Here is a 19,782-nt window from a genome sequence, read left to right on the forward strand (position 1 = left end):
GACAACGACGCCAAGCGAAACGCGGCGCCCAGGGAAGGTAATCAAAGCTATTCTGGATGCTAATGGCAGCTCTAATAAAATAAATATATAAAATAATAAAATGTTTCTTGTTTTCAAAGAAAATACCGCCAGGTTAAACACAGTAAGTGGTTTGCCCCCAAAAGTAAAATGAGAAACCCCTTTTGGTGTAAATGGACACGGATCCGCTTACTCCTGCACTTGCTGAGGCAGCACTCCTCATACAGCCTGCAAAAATCTATCAGTAATCTGCCTTTATGAAATTCCAGAGACTAAATTTCTGCCTGGAACACAGGTAGTTTCTGTTAGCATCCCTAAATTTATTTTTACAGTCTTCCCGTGGCAAAAATTATTTATAAAGTAATAAAAAGAACTGAGCAAACAGTGAAAAGAAATTCCCATTGCTCCTTAATAGTAACACAGGTCTATACTTAATACAGATACAGCTTAGTAAATGCTTTATATCATTTGGTCAGGTCTTTCTGGCAAAGACCTCTAAACCCAGGTGCCTATGACAATCTTGGCTCTGCCATCTATGTGACTCCATGGAGTCCCACTGCCAACCTTAAACTGAAGAATCTGTATCAGTGGAAAGAGCCAATATTAGTCGTAGCACCAGATTAACCACTTCAGCCATGGGCTAGTCAGCTCTCATTGGAAGGATTGTAGTCTCCAGGTGGTTAAAAGCTCCCCCAACATTTTCTCTAAAGTACCTTCGTAACCTCTGCTGGAGAGCTGATAAGCCTAACACATCCAATAAATGGTAGGATAAATTCCAATACCACCAATATGATTTGTATTTGCATATAGTGTTCACTTGTAAAAAAAAAAACTGTCAGTTTTGCTTGACCCAAGCAGAGACTTGGATGTTTCACTCTATGTTGAATACAGTAGATTCTGACAGGATTTTCTAAAGCAAGGCTGGTAAGGGGTCAGTTTTTGAAAAGGTGACCCCACTGGAGGAGATCCCAGCGAGAAGTGATGAGACAGATTTCAGGGCAACCTTCATTTGCACAAGATGGATTCTTTTATCCTGCAGAAAGAACTTGCAATCCCAATTCTAAGCCATGAACTCTCTTGTCTAATTCTGCCACTGCATTTTATGATAGTTTGGAGCACAAAATAGACTATTATTTCCTTCTCTCTTTTGATAATTTGCAAAGATGCAAGGTGGGAAGGTGTTTATTCTAAATATCAATCAAGAGAGACTCAAAAGACAACAAAACTGGCTCTGGGAATCCCTGGGAATTAAAAAAAAAGAGAGACACCCTCTCCAATAGGGAAAGATGGCTGGCATGCAGGATAAATAAATGGCACAGGGAAGGTTGAAAGGCACTTGGAGCTTCAGAAAGAAGAAATTTCAACTGTGGAGCTGAGCTCCTGCATTTAGATGAGGCAGGTGCCAGCACAGAATAAATCCCCTGCAAGATAAATTCCACCTAGTGGGTGCAATCCCAAGGGGAACTCAGGCATCTGGAAAGCAAAAATAGGCACAATAGGACTAAACACAGGAAGAAGCTGAATCCTCATTCAGAAGGAGTGAATAAGATGGTGCCACTTTTACATAATCACATTTCTAATTATAGTTGTACTTTGAAGCAGAGAACTGTATTGTTGGTAACATAATAGAGAAGTGGAAAAAAAAACAATTTAGCATTGTTCATCTGCTGTACAAGCTTTTCTCTGCAAATACAAATGAAACAATCAACAGGGCATTTAAATTTCCATTGGCCAACAAGACATTCACGTGGAAGTAATAAACACAGTTCGCATGTGTTTCCAGCTTTTATTATGCTGCGCTGCTTCTTAGCAGATATTCAAGCAAATCCAGTAGATTTCCTGGCCAAGAACAAAGAGGTAAATACCAAATTATGAATGCCATAAAAATAGAGAATATCAGAACTCTGTTTGACACTTCCACAGAATCTAACTTCCCAATGAAACACAGCGCAGCTGAACTAAAGACTCACGCTAGCAGCACATAACAATGAATTTTTCCAGCTGCTTTGTATCCCCTGTAGAAGCTTTCCCTACTTTTGACAAACTTTGCATCCATCAGCCAGTACAATAGTGCTTCATTTTAAACCAGCATCTGCTACACATTCATCCTAATGGCAGCCACAAACACACCAAGATCCCTGGAAAATAATCACAGTGCTGTAATACACACACTTATACACAATGCTGACAGCCCAGATGCTTTTTGTGGTGGAATTCACTGTGTAAGCTACGTTGGAGACATCCAATGACAAAAATGGGATTTCAGAAGCTTTTATTAAAAAGATATTTCTCCTGAACATTCTGTAGGAAGAAAGGGACTAGCTGAATGACAGAAAAAGTGATTTATTGAAGCCTAATTGAAGTTGAGACAAGTCAAAGATGATGTGTAATTAATTATATATTACTTAATGATAGAATATGAGCCAACTAAACACTGTATTTTTCAGAAAGGAGAAGCAACTCAGAGTAAGATTTGCAAGGGAGAGTGGTCAGCGAAACTGATGAAAGTTACAGAAATAAAACAGCAAAGAGAAATACCTGAAAAATGGAAAATACAAAAAAAAAGGCAATCATAGAAGAGAAAATAATATCCAAGGCAGAACTGAAAACTCTTGCAGCTGAGTGACTGCACTTGGTCTGGACAGAGATCACATCATTTCACAGTGTAAGGGAAGAAAAGATTCTTCCTGAATGAGGGTTATTTATTACCAAACCAATAATTCTGGAGGGAAACAAGAGGAAGGCTGCACCTCAGCAGTGCTCAGGTGCCCCAGCTGGAATGAAAAGGTGACAAACAATCTGCACCTGCAAGCACTTTGGGGCAGGAAGGCAGAGAATTTTGTCCTCGGCTGAGTGGATAAAGGAGAACATCAACAGTTTATCAGATCAAAGGACAAGAAGCACTTCTGGATTCTAAGGCTCAATAGATGCCAGGATCTCACGCCTAAGAATGGGGAGAGAGGTATGGGGGAGGGAAAATAGAGGGGAGAGAGGGAGGGAGATGGGAGGTGGATAAATTTTTTGCAAGTTCAATCAGCATTCCTTACTCTCAAGTACTTGAAGCGATAAGGGGAACTGACAAAGCTTTACAGCCAAGGAAATTCATCCTGATTTTCAGGGGAGACAAGGCTGCTGTGCTTAGCAAAGTGCTGAATACATCAGCCAGATGCAAAATTTCTGTTGGCACTTGAGAGATCTCTTTTGAACTGCAATGATTCTTTACAAGCTGCTCAGTGGAGCTGTGAGCTGATCTCCCCCAGCCAGGGACACAGCACTGCAAGCCTGGCTGGGCAGGTGGAACCAGGATGGACACACAGCCAGGAACATTTAGGCTGGCTTTGGCATTTCCAACACCTGTAGCTATTGGCACAGCTGAGAGTGGGGTCACTTTTTGTTTTTACAGAGGTGGCCTTTTCTCTCAGGCAGGTCACTCCTCCAGGTCTGTGCATGCTGAGCATTGAAGCTCTTCAACAAGGACCTGGCCAGTACCTCCTGTGATATTCCTGTTAAGGCTTCACAAAGGACACCAGGCTGAAACTGCTGTTTCTCAATCCTCCTTTTTCCTGGGCAGAAAAGGGTGTCACTAAGGTGTGAGAGAGAAGATCCTACATTTAAATGACAGCACTGCATCCATCCAGCTTGGGCTTGTCCCATGTGGGATCTGGTGACAAGGAGGGATCAGCACCAACAAAGAGATGAGAGAAGATATGCAAAAGCCATGAAACCATCTGTCCTCTTACCTTCTGTGGAAACCCAGGGCACAGGGAATATTTCTCTGTCTGCTCTGGGGTGCCCTGACCCCCAGGGAGCACTGACTCTGACCCTCATTCATGGAGAAAGTTTCCCAGACTTCAAGATAAACCAGAATCCACAAAAGTGTGAAATAGATTATAGAGAGTAGTGCAGGTGCATCACTTGGTGAGAAATTGAGGTTTTGGGGTTGTTAGTATGTTGTGGATGGCAGCAAGATGGAGGGCACAGGGTGTTGTCCTGGGTTTCTTCTTCATGCTTCTTCTTCCTTCTTCTCCGTGGGTTTGGGTGGCATTTTGTAATTGGGCAGAAAAGTCCCCATTGCAGCTTTTTGGGATCAGTTATTGGGTTAAAAGGGAAAATAATCCAGGTGTCAGTTCTTCATTGGATAGTTTAGTCTTAAAAGACCTTGTACCAAGAGATTGTTGGCCATTTTGTGCCTTCTAATGAAAAGCTGCAGAACTCACAGCAGGGAGACTGTTTACTGATAAGAAATAATAAACACCTGAGTCTGAACATGAAACACCATCTCAAGTGCCTTCAATCCAGACCCAGAGAAACCCACAACTGGTACCACCACACCCTTCCTCAACAATGTCTTCCCTTGATGTTGCTTCAGCTGCAAGAACCTTTACCCTAAAGATGCCAAAAGTGAAAATTTTCCTGCAGCTTGCATGGAACAAAAGAAAATTTTGTATCTGTTCAACTCAGCACCAGAATGCAATGCTGAGCCTTAGTGTTGTACATAATTCCTTTTCATCATGTGTTCTTTCATCTTTTAGTAAGTTTGAATAACACTTCTGTGATTTTGAAGTTGTTTTTTTGGGCCTCATATTCTTCCAAAGCCCTCTTCCCCTATTCTGCAATTGGCCATTTGAAGCCCCATTTTTCTCTTCAGCTCTTGAAAGAACTGAAATACTTTTGGTTGAGAGACCATTCACCACACTCAAAAATATGAATGTCTCTGAACAATTAATTGATACTTATATTTAATTCACATTCTGTACCCTTTTCAAGGACTAAATGCTGTTCCTGTAATGTCTTTGCAAGTGGAAAGTTTGGTCTTAAATGAATAACAATTTCAAACTAAAGGAAAAATTATTTCTCATCCATTTGATTAATCAAATCCAGCATGAAATATTTATATAGATAAATTAAAAGATATGAATCAAAGTGAAAGTCTGGAGCCAAGAGACCACTGAGATTATTTAGATAAAATAAAAATCAAAACAGAAAAGATAAATTATGTAATTAAGCAGTTGACTGCACTCCTGCACTACAGCAGGTTTGTAGAAACAGCCTGAACTGTGTTACAGTAGAACTTCAGGTTTGCCACAGTGTTGGACATCAATGTTCACTCTCTTTTTCTGCTCAATGAGGTTGTGATTGAGGAACTGGGCAACAATCAAGTTTTTCTTCAGATTTATTGGATATATATGTGCCACCTTCAATAGTAATTTTTTTAATACAGCTTCCTAAACACAAGAAACATAGAAGCAAACCCAATGAATATAATAGAAATAGAAAAATAAAGGAAAGAAAAACCAATATTTAATAAAGTCTAAGCTCCTGATGCTGAATTGGAATGGCAGACACCTGGGACTGCTTTTTACCATGATGGGACAGCACATTCCAGAAGAGGCTGACATTTGGAAAAATTTTTGCAAACAGATGCCAAGCAGGATGAGACACATTCCCTTAAGAGGTTTAAGGACTAAGAACCTGTGTAATCTTATCAGCTCATCAAGCTCTAATCAAAGTTTAAAAAAAATAATAAAATATCAATATCCTACATGTCTTCTGGAAGAAGCCTTTTCCTAAAAGAGCTCAGGCATCATGCCTTGAGATGGAGAAAATTTTTTTGAGCCTTCTCCACAGGTAATGTAGGAAAAACAGCCTGGGCTCAGCTGAGACCCTGCCTTGATGGGGGAAATCACTCACTTCCCTTGGCCCACCATCTCCAGCAGATGGAGAGGGATTAGGAAAACTTCCCAACTTTCTTGAACATCTCAGTCAGGTGGAGAAGTTCAGCACAGGTGCCCCAACATTTTTAGCTCCAGGGTGGATGTTTGGTGTCCACATTTACAGACATTTGTGCTCTGAGTTCAGCCTGTCTGGCTCGTGCATGAGCCTGAAAGCATCACAGCTTTTGCCTGTCCTTACACCAGCAATTCCTAAATGCATCTGCAGGCTTCAGAAAATTCAAAAATAGTTTGTTTTTGTTTTGGTTTTTTTTGGTTGTTTTGTTTTGTTTTTTGGGGTTTTTTTTTTGTTTGCTTTGTTGATTTTTTATTTGGTTGGTGTTTTTTAAATTTTCTTTTGTTTTGGTGCGGGAGGTGGCTGATAAAAATATTTAGTAGGATCAGGGCAAAAAACGACAAAGATCACAGAATAACCTGAGTTGGAAAGAACCCAGAGGGATCATCAAGTCCAGCTCCTGGCCCTGCACAGGATCATCCCCAAAAGCCACACTAGATGTTCCCTTTCATCCCCAAAAGAGGACAGGGAAGAGATTAAATAACAGAGATTGTTTGGCAAAATGGAAGAAGAAGGTGACAAGGCAGGGGGGACTCAGAAGGATGTTAAGACTCAAGGAACTCCTCAGGCTCTCATATCTCTGCTATCAGCCAGACAGCTCCTTTTTCACTGGCCTGAAATCAGGGCAAGAGCAGGCAAGAAAACATCATTGTGATCACAGTCATTAAAAGCATATGGCTGTGAGGTAGAGACCTAGAGAGAACAAAAGACCCAATTATGGCAAAACATTTGAAAATGTTTTTAAAGTGAGAATTTAAGCCTCATTTTTCATATGGTCAGCGAAAAATACTGAAGTCGTCCCTAACAGAGGAAAATAAAATATTGATTTTTCACTGTAAATACAAATATCTTGTAGGACAATTTAGTGGAATTAATCTAAAAAGCAGTCAAAAAAAAAAAAAAGAAATAAACCCAAAGCAACTTTTGTAGGAAAATGGCTGAAGCCATCTAAACAACAAATTATATTTAAGGAAACTAAATTACCAGTATCATACTACAGGTTAATTACCCTGTTGACATCCAAACAATACAGTATACTTAGATAATCTTTTTTGCATAAACACACACACACACACACACACACACACAGAACTGATAAATGAAACATTTCTGAATGCACTGCTGTGCCTTTCAAAGCAATAGAAACATTACAAATGCAATCACAACTATGCTGATTACTCATTGCAGAACACAGGGGGGCAGAGAGAGCCTGGGTGGGTAGGAGGGTGCAATGCTGATGAGCTGTGTCACTATTTAGGATGATTTTTAATTTTTTTTTCAAGATTCTGTAATGGATCACCATGAATGAGACTTAAAAAAGAGAGATCTTTTTTAAAAAAAAGAGGCTAAATTGGCCTTTTTTATTCCAATACGTCTCCCCTTGATGAACTGGGAAAAAAAAAAAAAACCCTCATTTGAAAAGAATCAAAACCTGATTAGACACTTACAAACAAGAATGTTATTATCACTACTCAATTATCCAGTAACAGGCTATGCAAAGTGACCTAGAGAAATTACTGCAGCTATTGTGGAAAGATCAGAGTGATGAGGCATTACAATAATCCATCTGTGATCGTGTCTCCCTCTAGGGGTTTTATCTAATGACTGGCACACAAGGTTGATAAATATTATAAATTTTATTAGGGGAAAGGGGAAAGCAAATGTACTTTTACAACTTTGGCTTTGATTCTGGCTCTGGATAGGGCTCCTCTAAATGGGTGAGGATTGAACATTCCTCGTTGTTTGAGGGGAAGGAGGGTAAAACACAGCTTACAGGAGGAGTAATTTTCAGGTGGAAGCAGAATAAGAAACTTCAAGAACAGGAAAACATCACTGGATAAAGATGCTCTGACCAGACTCCAAAGCAAGTCTTATTAAAAAGGAATTAATAAAATGAAGAAGAGTGAAAGCAGCCCTAAAGAAGAATTATGAGAGAATGCTAAAACCAAAATAGCTTTAACATGAAAAACAAAATTAAATCAATTGCCCAAAATTATCTGATATTAAAAATAAAATTAGCAAAGAGATGAACATATTAAACTAATACAATTACAAAAACACCAATTAAGCACCAGCACCCACAACAGATTTAAGTCAAGTCAACAAAGGAGAGCACAGTTCTTCCCACAGTATAAAATCTCAGAATACAGAACTATTTCCCATATTATGTGTTGTGTAAGGGTAGCCAATATTTTAGGGTTCAGCAATATAAATTTCCTATGTGTCCACCAAAAAAAACAACAAAAAATTATGTTTTTTTCAAATTGCTACTCTGATTCAATGTGCCAGTGCTCAACCTTTTATTCCAAAGGGTTACTTGTTTGAGTCAGTTTCAAAATCAGAACCACTAATGAGGATAATTAAGTATGCAGTTGGTTTTGCCCACAAATAATAATCACTATGGAAAAAAAGCACTCAGCATTACATTATCATTCTCAGAGGACAGAAACTTCCATTAAATCAAAGCAGGCTTCCACAATTAAAAGAAAAGGTTCCCAGGTGAAACCATAAAAAGAAGCAGAACTCACAAGGCAGGGAGAGAAGTTTGGGTTTTGGCGGAGTGCACAAATGCAGAGTAATGGTAAATGCAATAAATGCAAGTGATGGGAGCTTTTTAATCAGCTAAACAGGAATAATTTGTGGTTCAAAAAATACCAACCAAAAAACCCAAACTAAAAAAAAACAGATAATTGTCACTCTATGGGCAAAAATATGCATCTGTGGTTCTCAAACCCAAAAACTCAATTCCACTCATTCCTACCATAAGGAACAGACAGCAAGAACACCAAAAGCAATGGGACAGAAATTTGAGAAGAGCCTTAGATTTATTTTTCCCTCAAAAATATTTTATGAGAAAGAAATAAAGATAATTAGATGTGTCTTAGGTTTTTGAAAAATGGAATTAATCCATATTTTCATAGATTTCTTTTAACTGGTTTATAAAATTATCACTTTTTCCATAAGCAGAGCCATTATTTTCGATGCTTTATTGGCTGAGATTTAACAGGTTTTAATCTGGGTCTTGTCTTCAAAATGCTGCAGTTGACCTAATGCTTGTGAGAGAGTCCTGATGGCCACCAACTTCACATCCTAATGGGATCAACATGGTTTTACAAATAAATAGCAAAGCTGAGCATAGTTTTTATTAGACCTGTCCAGGAAGGAGACAAATTAGGGAAAAAAAAATCATCTCTTCCACACAAAAATGAAAGCAAAATAAATCAAAATTTTCAGTGAAAATAATAAAATGTCAGGATGACACATGGACAAAATTCCATGAAGGTTGTTTTAGAGAAGAGCAGTCAGCTACATTTTGAGTATCACAGTCTGGTGACTTCTCTGTCACCTTTCCCACATCCCAGAGGAAGATTCTGCCAATCATGCAAGCCATGAAGGTTCTTTCCTTTGGATGCAGGGGACAGCCAGGACACCCTTCTGGGAGTGGAGCTTATCCTTCGGGATTTCATGTGGGTGAGCTCTGCTTCTGGTGAGTGCATGAACCCCACTGCCGGAGTGAGCCTCTCAGCAGAGCAATCCTGCCAAAGACCCAGCTAGGAAATTGAAGAAGGAGAAAAAACACAAAATGTCAAGGGATTTTTTAACCCTCAACCTCTCAGCTCCATTATTCCACACCACCATCATTCCTGAGTGCCTACAAAAAATGGCCCACAAAAGATAAATCAGCTAAATGGCTTCAAACTCAAAGAAAGCAGATTAAAATTAGATATTAGGAGGGAATTCTTTACTGTGAGGATGGTGAGGCTCTGGCACAGGGTGCCCAGAGAAGCTGTGGCTGCCCCTGGATCCCTGGAAGAGTTCAAAGCCAGGTTGGACAGGGCTTGGAGCAGCCTGGGTCAGTGGGAGGTGAGATGCTCTTTAAGGTCCCCTCCAACCCAAACCAATCCATGATTCCAGAATTCCTCCTCAGGAAGCCTGGAGGAGTTCTCACTAGTAATGATGGCAAGTTCAATGGGCTCCTGCATCCACAACCTGGATGCAAATGTTGTTGGCACAGCTGGAAATTGACTGCCTTAAAATTTTATGTAAATCCAAAATGGGGCTGAGCATACACCACAGCTGCTCCAAAGCTGTGAGAGAAGAGAAGGGGAAAGGAAAGCAGAGGGGGAGAGCTGGATGATGCCTGGTTGTGTCCCACTCCTCCCCCACACTGAGCCTCTTTGGGGGAAAAGTGTTTTTCTTGGATGCATTGAGGGGAAATAATATTGCCCCAAGGGAAAGGTAAGAATGGAGGTTTGGGGTTTGGCTGAGCCTGCACAGCTTCTACCCTGACACCATCAGGGAGGTCCTCCAGCATGGACAAGCAGGAGGATCTGAAATATTCTGGCAGCCACAGGCATACAAAACATGAGGTTTTACTGCAAGAAATCACACAAACATTGCTAAATACACTGGGTGTTGGAAGAAAATGCAGGGAGAATTACGTGAGAGATTTGGTGGCACAGTATTCCCAACACTGACACCATTTAGGTACCACATTATGTAGTCCCTGCTAAAGGAAAATGCAAACCTGCCCATCATAGGAATAATAAGCAGAGCAACCTTTGTAGCACTTCCTGAAAAACAGAGTTCTTCCAGAAATTGCTAAAGAGATGAGTAGCACTGAACTCTACTGGATTTCCTAGTTAGGAAATGTTGAACAGAGACTGTAGTCTTAGCAGTCCAAATTCACCACCAGCACATCAAGGACAAAGTTTAATATTAGTGTGATGCATTTTTTGCATCAAACTTCATATAATATTGGGGTATCAGAGAATTTCCATTCTGGAAATGTTAAGTTTACTGTCCTCCACTTCCCTACCGTGATTCTTCCTCTTTCATGTCAAAATTGACTGCAGGTGATTTATGCAAGAACAAATCCTTATTCCCCAAATCTGCAGCAGAGCAAGAGGTCAGGGTACATGAAAATGCAGGAATGGAAGAAATTCCTGAATCACAGGCAAGAAAACACACATCCCTGAACATTAATCTGAAGGGAGAGGACATGTAGGATCTAGAAATGACTCTGTGGATTAGAAATCCCTCCAGGACCACAGATCCACCTGGAATTTGGATTTCCTTGTCTGGTGAGGGCTCTCAAGCCTCTGCAGAACACACAGCACATCTCAAACATTTTGCTGCACTAAAATCCCTGCTGGATTTTTCCAGCTGTGGGGACAAGCCCTGGGTGTGAGTGAATTCCTTCTAACAGCTTGGCTGTTGGATCACCAGGGCTGGCTGGGGCTGAGTCACAGCAGCAGAGCAAGGGCAGCCCTTTCCCCTGCTCCAAACCCAACACCAGCCCAGGAGTGAGGAGGGCACAGCTGCCTGTCTCACTCAGGGGATGGCTCTCAATGAGCATCCAAAAAAAAAGAAGGAGAGAGGAAGGAAAAGAAGGAGAAACTCACAAAACCCACACAGCAATTGCTTCTGTTCAGCACAAGCATCCAGCCCCAACAGATCTGAGCAGTCTCACTGCTGCAGAGCAAACAGAAGTTGTATAGAGTTGCTGTTTAATAATGAAATTGCTGATGGGCTCTGAAAGTGATTTGGCTCTATTAATCATGAAAATAAACCCAGGAATGACAGAGGCAGAGAGTAACTAACACACTACACACCACATACTCAATACAACAACAAAACAAGATAGAATAGAATATTCCAACATAAATTAAGTGTACACGGAATATAAGGACATGCAGTGACAGAACAAGAAGAAATGGCCTTTAGCTGAAAGAGGCCAGGGTTGGGTTAAATGTTGGGAAGAAATTTTTTCCTGTGAGGGTGGGCAGGCCCTGGCACAGGGTGCCCAGAGCAGCTGGGGCTGCCCCTGGTTCCCTGGCAGTGCCCAAGGCCAGGTTGGACACTGGGGCTGGAGCAGCCTGGGACAGTGGGAGGTGTCCCTGCCATGGCAGGGGGGTGGAATGAGATGAGATTTCAGTTCCCTTCAAAGCCAAACCATTCTATGGTTCCATTTTACCATGAAGAAGAGAAGCAGTATTATAATTTGGTTACTGCTCATATTTTTTCCTAAACTTCTTTCAAGATCACCATGATGTACTGATTTTTGTTTACATCTCACTAAATTAAAGGAAAAGAAAATGCCCTAGCATTCATGGCTATTTTTGTAGAAGACTAGAGCTATGACAAACTACTGCAATCTTAATTAAAAAGAATGCCAAAAAGGCAAGATTTTTCACTCCACCTATCACTTGAAGGGGAAAGGAAAAGAGAATTAAAAAGAGAAGGGTAGGTGCAAAACAAGTCTTCAGGATTTAATTTTGTTTCTTAAAAAAACCAAACAGACAACTTATGGAACGATCACTGCCTTAACAACTGCCATCTGATATTCTCTTTGTCTTGGGTTTACTGTATAATTCACACAACACAGCATACAAAGAAAAAAGTATATTAATGTTATTATAAAATAGACATAGTCCATGAGGAATTTCTTTTCCTCAATGGGAGACAAGATCCCAGGAATTTGGGTTTTGCTGGATGAGGAAAGGTTTTAAGTAGAAATTCAATATATGTCAAATAAATTAAATAGAAATTCAATATATCTCAAATAAATTAAAACAACATCACTCAATATTAATATCACATCTAAAATGGAGGGGAGACACTACCAATGTAAAAATAAGTTATCAAAGATTATTTTAACATTCTGAATGTTCCCAAGATAACATTCAGTTTGGAAATAGCACATTTAGCATGTTAATCAGTTGAGGAACAGAAATGATATGAAAATTATTATTAGGATGGTACAGGAGGAGAATATAACACAGATTTACTTATTATACTTATACTTATATATAGTATACTTATACTCTTGAAAAAATACAACACTAACGTGCCTTGAAGGCCTCTTTGTTCACCTGGAAAATAAGCACCCGACTTGCTGAGCTGTTACTTGGGAAATCATGGTTTCCATTTTCTCCCCCCATCAGGATTTCTGTGGCACATCAAGGCAATCACAAGCCTCAAAGAGCAACAGCACAAAACAGCATTAATTGAACTTAATTGAAATTTGAACATTCAGATGTCTGTGACAACCTGAGCTTGGGCCATTCCTGTGTTTTCCAATAGTTTTTAAAAACAATATATCACTGAAGAGCAATGAAAATGAAGTCCTTGCACCTTCTTGCAGCCAAGGAAGTTATTTCTGACCACACTGGTGTCAGTTCAGCCTAAACAAACCTGTTCCCTTTTAGTTTTCCTTGGGAACATTTTGCAAAGACCAAGCCTCAAGAGTAACTGCACAAACTCATTTATTTTGTTATCACTTTTGGGAGAAGGATGACAACGTCAACATAAATCTTAGTGAAAGGAAAAAGAATTCTTCAGTGTTCAGTTTCTTTTTTAAAAAAATAAATCACCTTTTCTTTTGTGTAACAGTAGAATAGGGTGTTATTCCAAATGTCCAAGCACCCATCACCTGTGCTCCAGTAGAGGCTGATAAAGGATGCTTAGGGAAGGTCTGTCACAATCCTTTCCTAGTGGTGACAGCTAATTTTAAGCCCAGTATCACACAAATAACTAGAATTACCTTTGCTGTTTGCAGTGCTCTGCACTCATTTTCTTCCCCAATTGCCATTTTATTCTCCATTATTGCATGATCTTTCTAACTCTTTGCAGCTCTACTTCTGTGCATTTTGGGGTCTCTTGAATAGTGTTCCATCAGAAGATTTTAATATTTATGACCTTCCTCAGTTCATTATGCCACCAACCCGTGAACCAGCGCAGATCACTGACAGTTTTTTCTCCAGCAGGAAAATCAATTATATGTTTCCTATTTCTTTCCTAGCCTGTCATTAATCTACATAAGGACCTCTCTTACCCCATGGCATCTTTCTTCCATACTGCTTGATATGACATTTTGATGAACTTGTTTTAAAGACCCAGTTATGTTATTCTGACTCCATTCTCCTTGCCTACCTGCTTCGATTCCCTCAAAGAAAAAAATCTGTAATAATTTGCCAAGCACAACTTTCCTTTTCTAAGTCAGTCAGATTTCTTTCCCCAGTGTATTTCATTTATTTATGTGTTCTAAAAAACTTTGTTCTTTAATGCCTGATAACTTACAGTTCTCTACCTTAGCCCTTTAAGACAACAAAAAACCTGTGACATTAAGAACCCAAAATATAATAGCAAGAACAAATCTGATGTCTGGCATTTCCAGAAGTTTAAAAAGTTATTTAAAATTCATTTCCTAGCATCAGTTCCTTAGGGATTGAGATGCTTTGTCCCAGGTGCCCATTTTCAAACACTTGGGTTATTTGGGAATTTTCTAGGTTCACTGTCTTTCGCCTTCACTTTTTTTGTCCAAGACTGCAGGGCTTAACATGGGTTTACTTCAAGATTTCAGCCCTGGAAGACAAATTCTCACCAATTACATGAGAATTTCTTACCAATTACCCCCACACTTGTCAAAACCCCCTATCTTTTGTCCTGTTTTGGTTCATATCACATCCCAACTTGTCCTGTTTGTCCTGTTTTGGTTTGTATCACATCCCAACTTACCTTTAAATATTTCCTTTTCCTCCTGTAAGTCTTACTCCTTCTTTTCAACACTATTTTTTTAAACTCATTTTTTTGGGGCTGGGCAGATGATAAGGATCCTACAAGAAAAGGCTGAGCAGAGAGGTCCTTAAATTCAACCTTTTCTTGAAACAATCTGTTTCAAGAATTTCTCTAATATTTCCTCTGTTGCCCTTGGAATGTTCCAGCTGCATCTCCTGTGCTAGACCAAGACAAAATCACCTTCCCTGGGGGCTCCAAACCACAGCATCCACCTTTCTCATCTTCATGAGCCAACTCTACCCAGCTGAATATCCACCTTTTTCATTCATCAGTCACACTAAACCATAATATTTAAGGCTTAATACAATCACTGTATTTGGCAAAATAGTTTCTCCCACACACACTTCTGCTCCTAATCAGAGATAATTAAGTATGTGCATCATACAAATTGACAGCCATGTAGATTGTGAAGCAGAGTTTAAAGTGTAAATAATGATGAGATAAAAGGGATCTTTTGAGCAAAATCAAAGTATCAAGTAGTCATTATGTGTAATCTCTATTACAATTTAATGACATTTGTGCTAGAGTAGGAATATGAACGGGAATTAAAGTGTCTCATATATATTACTACTTTTTTTTCCTTTTTAACTCTGTGTTGGTTCCAAATGGTTACCAAAACATCAGCCTTTGCTTGAGTCTTTAGCAGGTGATCTTGCTGCAAACACAGAACCCAAGCCAGCTTCAGTGGCCTGGATGTTAAACATGAGGAGGTCATGCTGTGTGTGGCAAAAATCCTAATATTTATCCTTTTAATCTTGCTTTAAGTGTTAAATATCAATATGAAGACTGGAAAGCCACGATCGGAGGCTGCTTGCTACCCCACCACACACACAAATCTATACCTAAGATACAGAGGTAACCTCAAATAGATGTGACAGTGACACACAAACCTGACCAAAGGGGTAATGAGGAGGCAGAGGAAGGAGAAATAAGATTCCTTTGCTCCCATGAACCTGATAAGCAGCAAATCACAAGAAAGCAGAAACAAAAGAGAAAAAATTCTTGCTGCTTTTAAATTTCCTGTGTATTTGTAAATACTTTAATTTTATGACCAGTTCAAAGGTCAGTTGTGTCCAGCAGTCAGTTCTGTCCATCATCAGGACAGCAGGTTTGCAAACATCATTGTCTTGCACAGGTTTTTGATAGAGGTGTTTCTATATCCAACATTTCTCAGGGGATCAAGTCCCAAAAGTGGCCTCACTAATATTTCAATGCATCGTTGAAAATGTACCATGAGAAGAACAAAATAAATAAAACAGAAGGCCAGGAGTACTCAGTGACAAAAAAATACTGACTTCCAAATGTTGTTTCACCCACAAGTTGATGTGAAGGGGACAGGATACAAAGGACACAGCAATCAAATAAAAGACCTTATGTAATCTGTAGAAATATCAGATTGTGCAGCAGCACCAGTTGAGTTCAGGGCATAGACTGATACCAAGGTATCCCTAGGGCCTGTTTGCATTTCCTGAAACAGAACTTGATGTAGCAGAGAAATTGTGGGGGTTTATCCAGCAATACTATTTCATCTTTCCATTTCTTCCTTTCTTCATTCATATTTTAAAGAAAGGCATCTGGCTTTACTCATTATGATCACCTTGAGCCATTTCCATTCATTAACTGAAAAAAAAAACCCAATACAACAACCTGATTGGTAAAATCCCTCTTGGGTTGTTCTAAGGTTTCTGGCTTTAAAATAAAATAATTTTTACAAATATGCTGTCCAACCAAACCATCCCATCCCCTATATAATTCACATCTAGATTTGTCCCATTAAAAACACTCTAAACATTTTGCGTTGTTTTATTATTCTGTAGTGAAACCAAATACTTGGCTTAAGCCTGTGCCTATTTTTAATGGCCTGTTTTAACTCTCTCATTGATCTGTTGTCATGTTTAATCAAGACAACAACCAAAAAAAAAAAGAGTAGCAAGTAGGGTAAGCTTCAAGTACTGCACATTTAATTACATCAAAGATTTGCTGGGGAGGATGGGCATAAATTGACCTTTGTATCAGGTTTCATGAGCTTAGGTGTTCTTTTTAGACTCCCAGAATATCAGCCTTGAAAATGGGAAAATGAAGTGGTTCTGTGTTTGAATTAAACAAAAGGCCACTGTAAGGAACTGTCTGCAGAAGAACCACAGCAGCAAGAAGGTATTTTTAGGTTTTTCTAGTCCATCACTCACCAGCACAGCATCTCCCCATGCTGAACAAGGTGCAGACAAATATCAGAGCTGTTTTTCACAGCATTTAAAAGAACAATGCCCCAGCAGTGAGATGTGGGCACACAGGGCAGGCTGAGAACGGGGCCATGGGAACCTCCCTGGGTTCACAAAGCCAAGGGAAGAGATGGGGAGAGACTTTTTACAAGGGATGGGGCACAGGACAAGGGGAACGGGCTTCAGACTCAGAGTAGGTTTAGACTGGATCTTGGGAATTAGGAATTCCTCCCTGGCAGGGTGGGCAGGGGCTGGGATGGAATTCCCAGAGCAGCTGGGGCTGCCCCTGGATCCCTGGCAGTGCCCAAGGCCAGGCTGGACACTGGGGCTGGAGCAGCCTGGGACAGTGGAAGGTGTCCCTGCCATGGCAGGGGTGGGATGGGATGAGCTTTGAGGTCCTTTCTAACCCAAACCATCTTGTGATTCCATTATACAGAAACCTGATGCTTTTTTTGTTCAGCTTCTATGACAGGTGCAACAGGAAATTTAAAATAGTCTTAAATTCTAGACTAAGTTCCTTCTCCTTAATAAGACTGGAAATAATTTCTTTCTTCCATATTCCTTGGGATCCTTGTTCTGTGCATATCACTCACTAATAAACAAATGCAATTGATCTGGTGGGAGAAGAGACAAGCAAATTACGCCACACAGATCACAAGCACTGCACCAAGCTGAGTCTTTTAACTGTTAAAAGCATAATTAGTTTCTGCCTCTTAAAAATACACAAAACGTCAGATGACTCCTAGAAGTGCTTTGGGGATGGTGAGTCCCATTTTGTATTTCCCAGCAGCCTATGCTCAGATGATGTCATGTGTCTCAATCTAAAATGTTGAATTTGGTGAACAGATCTTACATGCAAGTAACTAAAAATGATCAGAAAGAAAATAGCCCAGATTTCCCAGGGAGGCCTGTGCAAGCAGAAATAACTCTATACACTATCTCTATTTGGTTGATATCCAAGTACAATTTTATATTTAACAATAATATTGGTATTATTTGTAGATTAAATTTGGATTTAGCAAAACACAGGTAACACTCAAGACAAAAAATAAGAGCTTATGGGGATTCCAGAATGATAATAAACCAGCAGATTCAGTCACTAGATTCTGACTTTCTGAAAACCTTATGTGTGATAACTTTCATTAGAGTGGTGAGATGATTCATTAACATGTCAAGTGCAAGAACAATAAAAGAGAAATAAATATAAGAAACAGCCTTAATCTCAGTTGGTTTGCTGTAGACCTCATTATTAAAGAAAACATATGTTTACAGAATATTTTTCAGAAAGAGCAGTATTTATTACAATTGCAAATGCATCTTTTAGTCCCATAAGGGGATGCAAACCTACTCAGACATCATAACAGTCTGCAGTAGAGACCAGAAAGTTCCCTCACAAGGAGCAGTGTGAGAGAAACCATCTAGGAGGAAAAAATACTCAGAAGCAACACTGTTGTCAGGTCTACATGAAGTATCTGGGGCTGGTGGAAAGGAGGGGAATGGAAGCAGATGGGCAAAAACTGTAAGAATTCTATGATTATTTACCGGAAGGACTAAGGCAGCTGCAAACTCCACTGGGGGCACTGCCCTTTCTGCCACGGACATGCACCTCTGGTCATGCAAAAGTATCTGCAACCACTGAGCCATCCTGCTACCACAAAAACAGATTTAAAGCCTGCTTTGCAATGCCTGCACTGAATTACTGCCTAATTTCAGGCTGCAGGAAGATCAGTCCCTGCTTGGCCACCACTCTCCATCCCAGCTGTGCTGGCAGGAGCCAAGTGACAAAGAGCACCACAGGCACCACAGGCTGGACACCCTGAGGAATTTGAGGGTGTCTGAGAGATGATGTGACAAAAACTCCATTTGCCTGCCTGAAGCAGGGCTGAGCACACAGGGTTTGCCCACACTGCTGAGGAACCTCTTGGTTCCTTTGTGGACCCTGTGAGCATCACAGGCTGGACACCCTGAGGAATTTGAGGGTGTCTGAGAGATGATGTGACACAAAACTCCATTTGCCTGCCTGAAGCAGGGCTGAGCACACAGGGCTTGCACAAACTGCCAAGAATCTCGAGGTCCTTTTGTGGACCCTGTGAGCACCAGGCACCACAGGCTGGGCACCCTCAGGAATTCAAAGGTGTCTGAGAGATGATGTGACACAAAACTCCATTTTCCTGCCTGAAGCAGGGCTGAGCATGCAGGGCTTGCACAAACTGCTGAGGAGCCTCGAGGTCCCTTTTTGGGCCCTGTGAGCAGTGGTGACACAAACACTGGTAGATGAAAACCAGGCACTTGATGAGCGAGGATTCTCGGGATGTGCACAAAGAGTTGGCAGGAAAAGAGGGAGAAGTGAAGAGTCTTGAAGCACAATTTCAGTTCCTGCCTTTTGAAGGCCCTGTAAACATCATCCTAATGCAAATGCAGCATTACCCATTTGATGCATTCCAAACTCGAGCTCGGATTCCTTTTACAATGTAGAGTCAACCTAAACTAACAATTTTCACACAAAAGCATTGTTACTTTGAAGAAATACCTAATGCTGTTAAGAAAGACACGATTGTTTAAAAAAAAAAAACACCTTATTTTTTACAAATAGCTCATTCTTAAAGGATGTGCATTGTCTACACGGAACATCCACTTTAATTTATACACAGCTGACACTAAAATGCCTTGTTATTGTTGAATTCCCTTCCTGAGTACACATAAACACCCACTTCTTCCTGGTCTTCACATTTCACTAAAAAGAACTTCCTCACTCCTGTTTGGCATAATGAAGAGAAAAGACTTTGAAATCAAATAAGGGGAAGAAAATAATAAGGCTACACACATTAGGCTTTTACTAACTTTAACAGCAGTTAGGCACAGAAATGATCTGCTCAGGGAAGGAACTGAGGGACTGTCATTAGACCTGTTAAGAATATGATCAGTGCAAAACTCAAGGGACCACCACAAGATGGAAGGTGAGGGGGACAGAAAAATAAAAAAGAAAAGGTAAATTTTTTTAAAGGGTAAAATAAAAAGGCAGCAAACACTTCTTGGTCATTTTTTCTTGGTCATAATTAAAGGACCAACAAAATGAACCAGAAGGCGGAGAACAGAATTGAGGCCCAGCATCTAAAATATAAACCAGCAGTTTTATCAGGCTATAGGAAAGAAACAAAATAAAAAGCCAAAGCTAGTG

The 19,782-nt window shown here is 40.1% G+C and overlaps 1 protein-coding gene across 3 annotated transcripts in view; it reads right to left on the reverse strand.

Annotated features, from left to right (window-relative positions):
• DSCAM (DS cell adhesion molecule) overlaps window positions 1-19,782 on the reverse strand; it is a 471,096-nt gene that overhangs the window by 405,334 nt on the left and 45,980 nt on the right. The gene's annotated exons all lie outside the window — the stretch shown is intronic.

The sequence above is a fragment of the Molothrus ater genome, chromosome 2 (assembly GCF_012460135.2).
Source record: "Molothrus ater isolate BHLD 08-10-18 breed brown headed cowbird chromosome 2, BPBGC_Mater_1.1, whole genome shotgun sequence".
NCBI classification, from domain to species: domain Eukaryota; kingdom Metazoa; phylum Chordata; class Aves; order Passeriformes; family Icteridae; genus Molothrus; species Molothrus ater.